At 36.6% G+C, this 12,506-nt stretch overlaps 1 non-coding gene across 1 annotated transcript; it reads right to left on the reverse strand.

The window, feature by feature from the left end:
- Positions 1–1,388: 1,388 nt before the first annotated feature.
- Positions 1,389–1,518, reverse strand: LOC128100205 (small nucleolar RNA SNORA72). Its single transcript, XR_008214719.1, has one exon. It is a non-coding gene; the product is annotated as a small nucleolar RNA SNORA72 (small nucleolar RNA).
- Between the last annotated feature and the right edge of the window lie 10,988 nt (positions 1,519–12,506).

The following is a 12,506-nucleotide window of genomic DNA, read 5'->3' on the forward strand; positions in this document are numbered from 1 at the left end:
GTCCCTCTCATTTATCTTTTCCCGAAGTAGAAAACTTGGTTCATTTTTATTTCTTTCATTGTTGTCCTGACATGGTTCAGAAAGCCAGTATTGTTTTATTTGTCTATGTCTGACAAAAAAAAAAAGAAAAAGAAAAAGAAAAGAGAAGCGAAAAGAAATTGACAGCTGAATTTCAATCGAGACATTTTTCTGTGGCCTTGTTTATAAGGAGAATCGTAACCAGTGCACATAACTGAGCCTATTGTGTATTCAAAGCGCATTAGTGTATCTCCTTCTTAGCAAGTGGCATGCCATGTATCCCATTTGACACTTGTGCTAACTTCTCTGGCTATCTGTATGTGACCAGCACTTTTCAGCTTCCAAGCCCTTACCTTATTAACTATTCAAACCTAGATGGCTTAAGCCTTCTACAAGCACTATGCCCTTCTCCTCTCTGTTTTTTAGAGGTAAGATTGTTTCCTTAATTATTCCATCTGGTATTCCTGTAAGATTAAATATTTTCTTTACATTTCTTTTGTAGTAGTTTTACCAATGTCATGATTTTTCTTCTAATTTTTCTTACAATGTCTTTATGGTTTTTAATACATATGGAATTCAACTTTTTAATATATCTATATTGACTCTCCAAACTCTTCTCCATTCTTTGTTATCCATTTATTTCTTGCCACATTATATTGTTAATAGGCATTCAGCTGTTTATTGATTTACATTTAAATTAAATATCAGCCTTAATATATAATATTTTTTTCTAATACAAAATGCTTAGCTGCAAGCTTTCAGTCTCATAAATATTGTCTTCAGCAATTACACTGAATTAAATTTCTAGTATTTCTTTTCCTGAAGTAAGTAATTTTAAATAACAATGAAACCTCCAGTACAAGTATCATTCCAGAGTTTCCTCAGAGGCACAGACAATTTAAAGAGTTTACCACACAAATTCAACTTAAGTTGAAATGCCAAGAGACAGCACCATGCAAAAGTTGTCTTCAATCTAAGAAGGGACTCAAGTGTTCAAAGATTCTTAGAATTCGTGTTTTTTAGGGATGTACTGGTGATGCATACCCTTAATTCCAGCACTCAAGGCAGAACTCTATGAGTGCAAGGCCAGTGTGATCTAGGTCATGAGTTCAAGGCCAGTCAGGGCTAAACAGAATTCATATTTATTATTTTCCTAGAAAATAAAACAGTATTTTTATATTTTCCTTAATGGAGACTGGTAATCACATGTTTGCCTACAATGGCCACATATTCTTCCTACCAGGAAGCATATTAGAATTGATTATCTACTAATTATTATGGCAGCTACAATGTCACCTTTTTAAGGTCAATTAAGGAAATGCTGGAATCTTAGCCATCACATGATTACATGAAACAATCAAATCAGAGCTATTTTTCACAGCATTTAGAAAATCAGGCCTAGAGATAGAACAGGTCTGGAGACATGTGCGTGTTCTTACTGTAGAGGACTTTCAGCTTGTCCTGATTACCTCAGAATGAGAACAGGAAAACTAGCTGCATCATATTTCTTTTTAAAATGCTCTGATGAGCAGTGAGTTTGCCTTGCCTATGTTGGAATAATTGCTGTAGTTCAGCTGAGTGCTCATATAAGCATATGTGCACAAACTTTACATAAATAACACATTAGAAGTGTTTTAGGTTTCTCAAAATAATTTGAACTACCAAAGTATTAAAAATATCCATAGAAATTTTATACTTACAAATATTTTTACAGTTTTCTATTTAGCCTCAATTTAACAAGATACAAATTATAATTCTTAATGACCATTATTTACCATTATTCTTATAATCTTCATATTGTCTGCATTTAGTATCCACATTATGATTTAATGATCACTTATGCTTTGATCTATCTCTGACAATAAGTGTATATTGTAAGTTGCGAGCACGCATGTGAATTTGACCATGATTTTCTCGTAGTCAGCACCTAGACTTAGATAAGATTTTTGCTCTTCTGGTTCCCGTCAATAACTGTTTTGATCATGGGAATAAATGGATATTGTGTCCTTTTGTTCCATCATAATTTCTGTGATGAGAACATGATACAGAAATGTTAATATTTTGCCCATTTCTGACAGTAGTCATTAACAATTCAATTTTGACCTTTTCTATATGATTCACATCAATTGGCAGGACACATCTTTTCTTTATTTATCTACTATTGTAATAGACCACTAAGAAAAAGGGCAAAATAATCATTCAATCAATCTTTATAATATGTTGGATAGTAGTATCCCAATTTTGTTTAAAGGAAGGAGGTGCTCACTATGTAAAAGCATTCATACATATATTCATGTCAACATAAGTCATCACAATTTTGAATATATCTTCTATTTTTTGTATTTATACTTTTCTTTAATATCTGTTCTTATGCATTCTATTACTAACTAGATATTTTAAGGAGAGTAAAGGACAGAATGAAGGAAGGGAAGAAGGGAGGAAGAAAGAAAGGAAGGAAGGGAGGGAGGAAGGGAGAGAGGGAAGAAGAAATGAAGGATGGGAGGAAGGAAGGAAGGAAGGAAGGAAGGAAGGAAGGAAGGAAGGAAAAGAAAATTTAATTTAGGGTTCAGTTGCTAGTGAAATTCAGCCTATGTGGGGGTTTTACTTTGTGTTGTTCTTTTACAAAACAGAATAACTTCTCCAGTTATACTGAATATAGAACATTTGTAGTAGATATTTGAAGGTATTGACATTCTCAAAGATTCTGTATATATGATGACTGAAGATATTTCAATACATAATTTTGAATTATTTTATAGTAATACAGAGGAAAGGACAATTCAGTTCTCTTATATTCCAACAGTCAATCAGTTACTAAATAGTTTAAACTGACTAGCTCTTGTACCAAGAGAGAGGTATCTCTGGTATTAGGACCAAAATGCATTTCACTCTAAAATCTCTACTCTCTAAGAAGTATCAAACAGCTTTGGTGGAATGGTAGAGGAGTCTAATAAGTGGTGTCCTAGCATGTCTTGGCTCATGCCTACAGAAATCAATTAATAGCAATTCAGTGATTAACAGCACCATGGGCACTGTTCCCAGCATCAATAATTTCCATTTTCACCATGGCAGGGATATCGTAAAAGAAATACAATTTGTTATCTTGTTAAAATTAGTGTTTTTGCCACCTCTTGGCAGCTTCAAAGACATTATGAATCGTTGAGGGTCACAGCTTATGCTGTTTAGGTGAATATTACACTTTTGATTTTCAGCGAGGACATATTATTTTAGCATCTGTACCAAAAATGCAGTGTTCAATTCTCTTCAAGAGAAATCACAAAAGTATAACATAACCTTCTTATTGTTAGAGGACTTGACGTGTCTTGACTCTATAAACAGAAATAGCTGAACAGTTATTTTTTTTTTCTTTCTGGTTACTTTGCTGCCACCCCATATGTCCAGCACAAGTGGCCTTAAAATATCTCTTTGGAAAAGACAGAAGGAAAAAGAAGAAAGACACCTGCAAGCTAATACTACAATAAAACACTTAAGAAAAAAAGAAACCCATGCCAATAACTAGAAACAATCTTTTACTAAATATCCCAAGGTACTCTAGAAATCAAATAGATTACTTCATTCTCATTCACCATACCATCTCCCTATATAATGAATATTCAAAGCTGTGAATCTATCATATATATCACAGGTGTCATTGTCTATAAGCACAATTATATCAGTCTAGTTCTTTATTTGTGATAGTTCTGTCTTGAATTTCACCTTGATTTTTGTAATTCTAGGGGTCATATGTGTCTAGTCTTCACATCACCACTGACATTCACTTTAGTGTTGTTTTTATGTCTAAATATCCAGGCTTTGAACAGCTTCAAAGAGTTTTATAATCTGGATCCACAAATACTAATGCCATCAAACAGTTATCAAAAAAAATATTACAGAAGCAGACTCCAATAGAAAGCCAACCTTCCCAACCCATTCTGATTTTGCATCCCAAGGAGAATATTCAACTTAACAATATGAAGCATGTGTTCTATTCTATATTATTTGCAAAAAAAAATTATATTTGTGATTAAGCCATTTTTTTTCAATTTTGTTCACTAGCTAGTTGCTATTCAGTCTCTTTGCCCACACTAATATGGGTCTCTACAGATATTTGATTACATTCATCTTTGAAATTATCCTATAATGCTTCACTTTTTATTTTAAGTACATTTTTAAATTTGAGAATATTGTACAATTTTATACAATAATAGGAAATACCATGGAGACACCCGAAATGGGCTTTGTATTATACGAGGTTCTCTAGAGAAACAACTGATAGAATGAATATATATTGTTAATATATAATTAGTATATAAAGAGGATTTATTAGAGTGACTTTATTATGCTCAGACTACTTCAACAATGTCTTTCTCAAAAATGGAAAATCTAAGACTCCAGTAGATAGTATTTCAGTCTGCTAGACTGTATGTCTCATCTGGTCTTCAGCGCATGTCAGAATCCAGAAGTAAGAAGTGGAGGAATGAACTTGCCAGCAAGATTGAGGGCAAGCAAGCAAAGAACAAGACTATCCTTCTTCCATGTTATTTATGTAGGCTGTCACCATAAGCCCAGATTTAAGTTGGGCTAATTCCCACTTCTAAAGATCCAGATTTGGTGGTAGATCTTTTCACTTCAAATGATTCAATCAAGAAAAACCCCCACAAGCATACCCAGTCACTTGGGTTTTAGCTAGAGCTAGATATAGTCAAGTTGACAACCAAAAACAGCCCCCCCCAAGTCATTATTAAATTTGTTGCAATGTGGTGTCTTATAAATTATAGCCTATTATTAAATAATGACATTGACATTAATATAATGCATTGATTTCTATGAACATTAATTGGGAATTCCTTTTTCTCTTTGTGGATGTGTGGTTTTTTTTTTCCTCTTTTGCTGAGAATAGATATTTTTCATACTGTGTATTCTGACTCTGTCCCCACATCCAAATCCTCCAAATGCTCTCCACCTCCCCTTCTATCCAAATCCACACCCTTTCTTTCTCTCTATTAGAAAACAAACAGGAATCTAGAAAAAATAATGAGATAAAATAAGACACAAGAACAAACAAACCCAAATAGGAGAAAAGAAACAAATAAGCAAGAAAAAAAAAGGGTAGAGAAAAAAGCGCACGAAACACATATAGACTCAGAGACACAGTTCACACACATAGAAACCCTATAAAACAGAAATAGCAACCATGATATATACGTAAAATATCTGTAAGGTAAATAAGAAAACAAAATAAAAAAAGTAAAATGTCCCACCAAAGGACCTCCAAAAATGCCATTGAGTTCCTTCTATGTTGACCATCTACTAGTGGACATAGGGTCTGCCCTTAAGAGCAGTTTGTATACCCAGTGAGTCTCTATTGAAGAAACATAGTTTCCTTTACAAGAATTTTTCAGTTGACAATAATTCTGAGCTAGAGATGGAGACTTGTGTTCACTCTTCTTCTCACCACTGGGACACATTTCCTACAGACTTGTGCAGACCTTGTGCATGCGGCTACAATCTCTATGAGCTCCTATATATGTTATTCCTGCTATGGCTAGAAGGCCTTCATTCCTTGGTGTCCTCTATACCCTCTGGCTCTTAAAATCTTTCTGCCTCCTCTTCTGTGATGTTCTCTGAAACCTGAACGGAGGGATTTTATGGTGACTTCTTAGAGCCATTAACTCTACTGACTAGTATTCATCTTTATAAAAGGTACTCTACACACAACCAAAGGAATAATGTGGACAGCAAACCAGCTACAAACCCTTTAAAGAGAGGTCACCATTGTAGATCAAACGGTTTGTAGGGACAGGTAGTTTGCTGTCCAAATTGTTCCTTTGGTAGTATGTAGAGTATCTTTCACAAAGATGAATAATACTAATAAGTAGGATTAATGGCCCTAGGAAATTACCAACTTGACTTCACCATGTTCATTGAGTTGCTTAGGTGTTGTCTTCAGCAATAGGGACTTGCCAGCAGTGTGTGGGGAGTAATCAACAGCCTTGGCAATAGCCTCAGTTGTTTGAGTTTTCCCATGGGTCCTCTTAACAACATTATTAGATGTAATCCATTCCTGGAACTATAGTCTTTATTTGGTGATCAGGAATGCCCATTTGGGACTACGTCTTCCTCAATATTTGATAATTCTACTTAGATCACCTTCATATGTGTATATATTTTAGGAATCTTCTACTGTAGTGGGTTCCCATATGATCCATCAAATTCCCTTAATTTCAGCTGTCCCTCCTGTATTCACCCCCTCACCCCCACTTTCCTCCTCTTCTCTGTTTGATCCTTGCATTCCACCCCCACTGCATCCCCCACACCCTTAACTATCTATTCTATTTATTCTTCCAAGGGAGATCTATCCCTCCCAATTAGTCTACAGCTAACATTTGTAGTTATATAGATTATAGCCTCCTTATTGCAGATTTAACAGATAACATTGTAGACCTGTTTGAATTTCCCATCATTTCAAAACATGTGCAGCCTATCATCCAACACAGTCAAAATATAAAATAATTCAACCAGAAAACCTCTTCAGATTACCTTTTTGACAACACCCAGGCTTCCTCTTCCATATTTTCCAAATCTGCTTTGTATCTAACAGGTAACAAACAGATCTTCATTTCTATATTTGTTTTTTCATCACAACAATGTTATACCAATGTTGCACAGTATTCAACTTTATGTATTGGTCTTTCTTCACTGACTAATCAAGAAATTCTAAGAAGTCATAAAATGTTGGACACCTTTAAATCATTTTATAAGTCTCAATTTAGAAAAGATTTAAATTCTCTTCAAATCAATTTGTAGAATTAATAAAGTTTCTTTCAATCTTATTCTAAATTTTACATTAAATTCATAGGCCCTACTATACCTAAAATTATTTTTAATAAGTGAGCATGGTGGAAATAATCACTCTGTCTAATAAAAAGACTCATTACATAGTTACAATAGTCATTACAGTGTGATATTGGCCCCTCACATGGGCCAATGGAGCAGAATAGAGGATCACAGATAGATGTGAAAATATGCCTAAATTATTATTGTTAGAGTTGACTCCAATGAAGAAAAGAGACTTTTGAACAAATGATGTGAGTATACTTGAATATCCACAGACCAAAATATGAATGCAACCTTATCTAAATTTCATATATGCAAGTATTGTGTCAACATGAATATTTACTCAAGTATAAAATTCAAAACAATAAAACATTAGAGAAAAAAGTCTTAGGAGAAAAAATTTCAAGGCTTCACTTCTAGGCATAGTTTAAACTTAACACCAAAGATATTTAACTCATTTTTGATGGATTATGACTTATTGATGGTGAGGAATCACAGTGAATAAGGCACCTATCTTTCTAAAGCAGATGTCTTCTGTAGTGTCGGCAAACATCAACATTTCTTAATTGTTTATTTTTTCTCTCTCTCTCCAGGCTTTAACCAATGTTATCACTTCTTGGCAGTATATGACAATGTTTTGTTATTTTCATTGTCATTACTGCTATTTAGAGTAATTTCTAAATCTTTAACTTTGGCATTTAAAGATTAAATTTAAACTTCTCCTTAAGAACTTAAGATTACTTAACGTTTAATTTTCATGTAACCAAGGGACTTGGTAGTTTATGCATAAATTGATTTTGGTGCTATCACAGGACCAGGTCTACCTAGAGCAAGTCAGTAATGACATTGGAAAACTTTTAACATAGGCAATCACACAGAGTGAGAAGTCAAAAACCTCGGTGGTCCAGTGAACTGAAAAGAATGAATAGGCAAGGGATGCTGCAAGCCTCAGGAAAATGTAATGGAATCCAGCTACTATGACAGAAGCTACTACTTGGAAAGGTTAAGGACATTTCTGAAGGTCAAGCCATGGCTTAAGAAATCTGGTGATATTTTAGCTTTTCTATATATATATTAGCCAATTCCTACAGTGATTTTCATTTATGCTATATGTGGTTCCAAGAACTCCTAACAGTGTATTTATCTAAAATAGCTATCAAGCATTTGTAGCTAGAGTTTTCCTGCCTGGCCCACAGTCAGGACAAATCTCTCTCACCTGCCAGTCCCACAGCCACTCAGATCCAACCAAGTAAACACAGAGACTTATATTGGTTACAAACTGTATGGCCGTGGCAGGCTTCTTGCTAACTGTTCTTACAGCTTAAATTAATCCCTTTCTATTAATCTATACCTTGCCACGTGGCTTGTGGCTTACCGGTACTTTACATCTTCCTTGTCCTGATGGCAGCTGGCAGTGTCTCTCTCACCCAGCTTCCTGTTCTCTCAATTCTCCTCTCTGTTAGTCCCGCCTATACTTCCTGCCTGGCCACTGACCAATCAGTGATTTATTCATTGACCAATCAGCAACACATTTGACATACAGACCATCCCACAGCACTTCCCCTTTTCTTTTCTTAAAAAGGAAGGTTTTAACCTTTACACATCTCCAAAGTCAGCTTGGTATATTTGGGAATTTGGTCGTAGCTTCTCTTACTACTTCCTGCTGGAGGGGGGCGCTGCATCTTATGGGGACACAAAGAATATTTTAGGGTTATGGAGTAGTCCATGAGGGTGTATCATCTGAGCCAGTTTCCTTGAAACGGTTCTGGATGTTGGATCATCTGGACCATGGTGTCATTGGAGACCTTTCAGGTGGTCTTGGCTGGTCAAACCTGATGTGTCTTAATCTGGAACAAATCCATAGCCTCTGGCTTTCTGTGGAAACAAAAGCAGAGCCTCCTTTCCAAAGTAACATATCCTTACATCCAAATTTTGAAGTCAAGGTACCTTTAAAATATACATTTTGGCATAACTCAACAGCTTTTGTAATCAAATGTTTTTTTTTAGTTACGAATATCAAAGACAACATTATCCAGATTCTCTGTGTGGTAGCCATCTTTACGTGGCTTATTTTTTTATATTAGCTTGAGCCTATTGCTTTGAACTGCAGCCTTCTAAGCCTGAAACGGCACTGGCGCTGTGGCTGTTGGCTCCGCCCACTTCAGCTTCCCAACATGGCGGTGGTACGTTTTCTGCCAGCTCTGGGAGCCATCAACTCTCAGAAATAGTGGGTCTGTGCTTCTATCAAAGCAGTGTGTAGCCCAGAAACCTCTTTTTTTGTTGTTGTTTTGTACTAGCAAAGGCTGAATCCACCACACAGCTTAATGTGCCACTTGCAGAGGCCTCATTCCCACCATACTGCAAGTCAAGCGCACATGCCAGGAACCCACCATAGTAGTTCAAACACGCAGGCTGCCACTAACTTGAGAGAAACAACTAGTAACTGTTTTTAGCTCCATTTTAGAATCTTTTTTCTCAGGTTTTAGGTGGAAACTCTTGCCAACACGTTGGGCACCATTTGTTGCTTGAGTTTTCCTGCCTGGCCCACAGTCAGGACAAATCTCTCTCACCCGCCAGTCCCATAGCCGCTCAGACCCGACCAAGAAAACACAGAGACTTATATTGCTTACAAACTGTATGGCCGTGGCAGGCTTCTTACTAACTGTTCTTACAGCTTAAATTATTCCATTTCCATTAATCTATACCTTGCCACATGGCTCGTGGCTTACCGGCATCTTCACATGCTGTTTCTCATCATGGCAGCTGACAGTGTCTCTCTCACCCAGCTTCCTGTTCTCTCAATTCTCCTCTCTGTTAGTCCTGCCTATACTTCCTGCCTGGCCACTGGCCAATCAGTGATTTATTTATTGACCAATCAGCAACACATTTGACATACAGACCATCCCACAGCAAGCATTCAAGGCTAACTGATCTCCCTAACTAAGGTAGCACCCTTATGGAAACAAGCCTGTCTCCTAGGTCAGGTGGATAGCTTTATTTCTTGTGAAATTTAAGCTGAGACCTTCCTTTCTTATACAGCCTTACTAACATTGTAGTCTCCCAACTTCTTACCTAACCACTTCTAGGAATGTAGATTGAGCACATAAATTCCCTTTTTGACTAACTGATATTAGCTCTCAATTGACCTCCTCTAACCACTCCTCTTTCGTAATGTAATAGAAAGCCTGATGGTCACTGCCTGAGGAAAACTCTTGTCTGTCTTTATGACCCTGTAAGACCTCAAGCCTGGTGAACTTGCTCAGCCAGAGGATTGCTATTGCTTGGTTTTATAAATAAATACCTGAGAGATGAGGGAGCTGAGTGGTATAAGAAAACTTAGAGGAGGATTAAAGAGAGGATTTGAGGAGGAGATGGAGAAGAGAAAAGAGAATGGAAGAACTAGATGGGTAAGAATTGGAGAGGAATGAACTAGATGGGTAAGAATTGGAGAAGAATGAACTAGATGGGGAAGAACTAGATTGAAGGGCTAGAAGAGAGTAATAGAGGAACAAGATGGAAGACAAGGAAGAGCCAGATGGGGAAGAACAAGATGAGGAAGAACAAGATGAGAAAGAAGGGGAAAGAAGAAGATGGGAGAGTAGTTAAGATGGGAAGGAACTAGCTGGATGAAATCCTAGATGGGGCAGAACTAAGATGAGAGAATTAAGATAGAACTTAGAGAGGACAGCAGATAAATGAAGACAGAAATCAGGCAAGAAAGGAGCTAGGCATGAGAGCAGAACAGAAGCTGTGTAGAGAGACAACTGACTCAGAATAATAAAGTGTGTGGACTAAGGAGTTTTGTGTATGTAGATTCATTTATTATCATCAAAGATTAAATTATCAGCTGGTTGTAGATTCTTCCTGGGCCCTGGGAGGGAACTATAGAGGGGCTGGACCCCCATAGTCTCCTTTAAAGGGAGGCAGAGATTACTTTCTTGAAACAGTCAAATTTGCCTTCCCACAATACTATGCTTGGAATATATGTCCACTTAAGCTACTCACATTCCCATCAACCTCCTCTAGCAACCCTCATGTTTGGACTCAGACTTAACACTTGTTTTTCAATTGTCATTGTCCAAGTTTATCTTCTAATGCAGAAGTGTACTCTTTCATATTTTGGTATGTCTTTTTTTCCCTATACAATTGATTTATAGATTATTCTATGTCTTTTTTATCTCCATGTGTGAAATATATTCTTATGTTTATGTCTTTATGTTTTACCCTTTTCCATACAAATTTCCAATTTTACCTATCTCCCTTTTCTCCATTTATCCAGATTCTCCATCTCCCACCATGCCTGTCTTACCTCATGTGTCAAGCCTCCCTGTGTCCTTCCAGTTTAAGTGAGTTGCCCTACTTCCTGTGAAACACCCCTGGTCTTTGTGTGTGTGAATACGTCTGTGCACACACAAGGCTGTGTGGTGAATAAGGGTGTGTGAGTGCACATGTTCTACGCTCGTGTGGTTATCTGGTGTTTTTCTTCATCATCTTATTGTCCTGAGACAGGGTCTGTGGCTCAAAGAGGAACTCACCAGTTTTGCTAAGAGGATTGGCCATTGTGCTCCCAGGTTATACCTGTCCCTGGACCCGAGTGCTGAAGCAGCAGCTATGAACAGGCATATCAAGGTTTTTATGTTTTGGGGATCTAACGCTGTTGCTCATTCCTATAGAGCAAATATGCTTACTCATCAAGCTATCATCTCCCCAGCCTCAGTCTTAGTGTCTTATACACTATAAACTACCTTGTTATGATTATTTGCCCTGAATATAACATCTGGTAACTTGTTAATAAACTACATGTCTGTAGGATAAGTGGTAAGTAATATATGTTGAATACTGAAGTTTTCTTGTTTGATATATATGTATTATGTATGAATAACTATACACAATGCATACATGTGATGCTTGAGATTGGCATATTGTTAAATTGAGTTTTAATTATTTTGAAGTCAGCATATAAGCAAACGGGTTTCATAATTATAATTCATAGATATATGTCAATATATTTGGTTGTCTTCCAGTTCCCTATCTTACTTCTGGTTTACTTCTCTCCCCCACTTCCCCTGCCATACACACAAATAGGAAGCTTTTTCTGACTTCATGCCACCTGTATTACAGTATTACATTGCCTTCTCTTTGCTTTCTCTCTCCTCCCTTAAGATCTCCCCCTGAGGTGTTATGGGTCCTTTATAGTTTCAGGACTCATACACAAGTACACACACACACACACACACACACACACACACACACACACACACACATGCATACATCCACACTCACATCCACACACCACACATATGAGAGAAAACTTTCCATATCTGTCTCTCTAAATATGGAATATTTCATTTAATGTAAGAATTTCCACTTTCATTTTGCCTGAAAAGTCATAACTTTATTTTTCTTTGCAACTGAACAAAATTCCACTGTGCATATGTACCAACTTCTTTACCTTGTCAGGTATTGATGGACATGTAGATTCCATTTGCTAATTTTTGTGCATACTACATCAATAAATATACATATGGAATTATTTCTTTGGTGTATTGACTTGGATTCCTTCAGGTATATAGTTAGGAATGATCTAATTGAGCCATATATTACTTATACTTTTAGTTTTTTTTTTTTTCAAGCTTCCACACTGATTTCCA

The sequence above is a fragment of the Peromyscus californicus genome, unplaced genomic scaffold, assembly GCF_007827085.1.
Source record: "Peromyscus californicus insignis strain IS unplaced genomic scaffold, ASM782708v3 Scaffold_6__1_contigs__length_162567912, whole genome shotgun sequence".
Taxonomy (NCBI): domain Eukaryota; kingdom Metazoa; phylum Chordata; class Mammalia; order Rodentia; family Cricetidae; genus Peromyscus; species Peromyscus californicus.